At 42.4% G+C, this 3,466-nt stretch overlaps 1 protein-coding gene across 2 annotated transcripts in view; it reads right to left on the bottom strand.

Annotated features, from left to right (window-relative positions):
• Positions 1–3,466, bottom strand: part of arid1ab (AT rich interactive domain 1Ab (SWI-like)) — a 53,866-nt gene that overhangs the window by 21,373 nt on the left and 29,027 nt on the right. The window lies entirely within an intron of this gene.

Raw genomic sequence — 3,466 nt, forward strand, 5'->3', positions numbered from 1 at the left:
TGTCGATCAGCACCAAGACTGGAAGATCCCTCAGTTCCAGATCAGGAGGCTTGGCACATAACATTAAAGGTCATTAAGGGGGGGGGGGGTGTCCGTTGTTATGATGTGGGTGGTCCCTGGGCTTTGCAAATGTACTGGATGAGACTGAAATTCATGCAGTGATGTAGTGATGGACTGGGAGAAGAAGGACTAAACTAGGACCTCCAGTTAAAAATTAGCAAAACAAAAGCAAGAATGTATGCCTTTCACCATTACTCATTAGAAATACTCCAGTTAGGGGCCTCTTATTTACCACATATTTTACTTAAGTTGTGAATTAGGGCTAAATAAAAAAGGACCTGAAGCTACTCTGTTAAACCATTATGAACAAGCAAATATCACCAACCCAAATAAAGTACACAATGTAAACCCTAGGCCCTTCCTTTGAGATAAAACCACTCCAGATGAAGCCTCTTATTTGCAAAGGCATGAGGACCAGGAGGATGGAGGACAGAAAAAAAAACAAACTCAAGCGCGAGAGTGTGTGACCAACATGTGACCTTCCTCTCAAGTCTGGAGCACATTCAGACACATCAGAAAAGAGGAGCATCACAACCAGTGGGCGGCCCTGAGTGGGATTAGTCCCACAGTGGAGAAAGGGTGTACAAAAGACCTGGGAGGGGACAAGAAGGAGGTTTTGGAAAAAAGGGAGCATGGTGGGAGGGAGGAAGGGAGGGATGTAGGTGGTGGTCTGGTAGTTGTTCCCATTCCCATGGGCTGACATAGAGAGGAAGTGTCACTTCCAGGGAGTATGAAAGCCGGACAGTGACAGCAAAGACTCTGGCCTGCTTTACTTCAGCTGTAGCCACGATGGAGGAGGTGAGCTTTTGTATTAGCTCCTGCAAGGAGCTTTCACAAGACACATAATTCACTTTCATAAATAAAGAGGCCGGTTCCCTTGAAGAATATTTCTTCAAAACATGACCCATGAATCAAGCTCCACCTACACGGGATCCGACATTTCCCATAATCTAATTATATAGCAAATTTCATTAGACCTTCCCTCCGTCCTAAAAGCACACATCTTAAACTAAACTCCACACCTCCCATTTTTTAACAGACTTTGCACTCAACATTTCATGTCTCAAGCCCATACTGAGATTATCCTGATGACAACACTATGACATCAGATTTAGCTTTTCAACATTTTGAAACTCCCTCCAGAACTGCTTTCACAAGCTGTGTAGTACGCAGCATGAAGAGTAAACTGATTCATGTGGAAACCTGGTGGAGTTGCCCCTTTAATCAGCAACTATGGTTATTCATTAAAGACTAAGTCAATAATAGGTCATGTTTTATACAGAAAATTACAAAAAAGTACCTCTTTCTCTCCCTCCTCTTATCTTTTTGCTTTCCTAGAAATAACATTACTGTTATTACGTCACAGGAGCATTAAGACCAGACAGACTAATAGTTGCACTGCTTATTGTACTGTATTCTCTATAAGTTGCTTTAGTTTTTTATCAGCTACCTGACTACACTGTGAAAGTGTAAAGCCATTTCCATGAAGACAACAGTTACGGGGAACTGACAGTGTGGTAAATACTCAACAGTTAAACTGTGCATGTGTGTGGAGCCAAGAACCAGCTCGACCTGCTAAGCTAGTTCCACTCTGTCTGCATGTTTTTCCCCTCCCTCCTCCTCCTTTTACCCACAGCTCTTTTCACAGGCTGACTGTTGCTTTCCTACCTGCGCCTTCCAGCAGGCACTGAGCCTCCTGTACTCCTTTATTCCCACCTCAACGGCGGCCTAACAGACGCTGGGTTTTTAGCACCTGGCTCAAACAGACCCATCTGTGCTCTGGATGAGGTGATGTCTGCCTGACTCTCTGCGAAAGCTACTAAAGTAGCTAAAAGGATCTTACTCCTCAGCCACCGATGGATTCAAACACGTTCTGAGGCAGATTAAAACAAATCACCGCAGGTTCTTACAAAATAAACACATTTTTTCCCCAGCAAATGAAACCTGCCGATCTGTTATCTTTACCTAACATTCTGTCAGGTGTATTTTAATTTGGAAAACACACTATTTGCTTAACATGATGCAAGTCAGTTCATTTAAGATTAAACTATGCAACACTTCCTTTATAAGTAAAGGTGCACAAATACGTATGAGTACTGATCTCTTATTCGGAATCAATCACAGGAATAACCTGCATCTGTTGTATTTATCAATCTGCCAATTAAAGAAAAATAAAGTAATATGGAAAATATGATACCTAACAGGAGGACAGACAATAGGTTTTTTGTGTTGCACTTGTTTGCTCATGAAACAAAGAGCTTTGTAGTGAGCTAAAAAACTGCTAATCATATGAAATGCTTCAATCCCACTGCATATATGATATCAGAGTTTCAGTACTAGTAGCAATGTGTTTTTTTATACTCTACTTTGAATTGCATAACATTTATTTCAATACAAAATCCCCTTTTCTAACCTCACAAATGCCATAGTGTTTTGTTGTCCAGCAAAAAAAAAAAAAATCCATACAAGAGCTTTGGATTGATTTATGCTCAAAATTAAGTAAACAAGAGTAAGGGGACACATCTTTTAAAGCATTTCAAGAGTTTTTGGAATCCATGCCGGCTCAGACCTGCTGTCATCTTAACAAATAACAGTCCACACTGACTGAGACACACCAAACAAATTTAGGCACTACACTCGTTTCTTTCCTCTCCCAGTCTATATTTTGGACAGCTTGGTGAAGCTGCTGTCTATGTTATGAAGTTATCTATAACCAAGCCCTCCAGATTCACTACAGGCACATAAGGGCGGGTTATGCTAGAAAGTAACTTGACTACGACATGTCTGATGTAAAAGTGTCTATAGCTCTTCTTTACAGGGAGAAAGACCAGCCATCATAGGCAGTTCCAGAAAGACACAACCTTCCCAAAATTCCATTGTTGAAAAATGTGTGGTTATCTAAAAAACAAAACAAAAAAAAAAAAACACCTGTAAAAGTCAATTCAGCCGTTTTGACACAGGCTGTCAGGGTTAGACTCTCATGGTCTAATCTGCACACAGTGTCATGTGCTCTCCACAGGGGTGCAGAGGCAAGAAGAGGAAAAGAAGAAGGGAGCGGATCAGTTCATCAGTTCAACCAGATTAATGGCTATCACAGCCAATCACAAAGCACTGATAGGGAATCCCCGAGAAGTCAGAGGGAAATAAATAAAAATAGCCCTAGTCTGGCCTGCTTGGCCAATGGCTGAGCCCACAGAGAGATGTATAAATAAATAAGAGAAATAAATAAAAGAGGAGGGAAACACATCCTGAGGGCATCCCCTACCGGCATAGACAGCGCTGCCTCTCATCCCTCCCTCCCAGCATCTCCCACTCCAACCTATCACTCACACTATTTGAAGTTATTTGCTTGCACTCCCTGAATCCCCCCCCCCCCCCCCCCCCCCCCCCCCCCCCCCCCCCCCCC

This window comes from Micropterus dolomieu, linkage group LG09, assembly GCF_021292245.1.
Source record: "Micropterus dolomieu isolate WLL.071019.BEF.003 ecotype Adirondacks linkage group LG09, ASM2129224v1, whole genome shotgun sequence".
Taxonomy (NCBI): Eukaryota; Metazoa; Chordata; class Actinopteri; order Centrarchiformes; family Centrarchidae; genus Micropterus; species Micropterus dolomieu.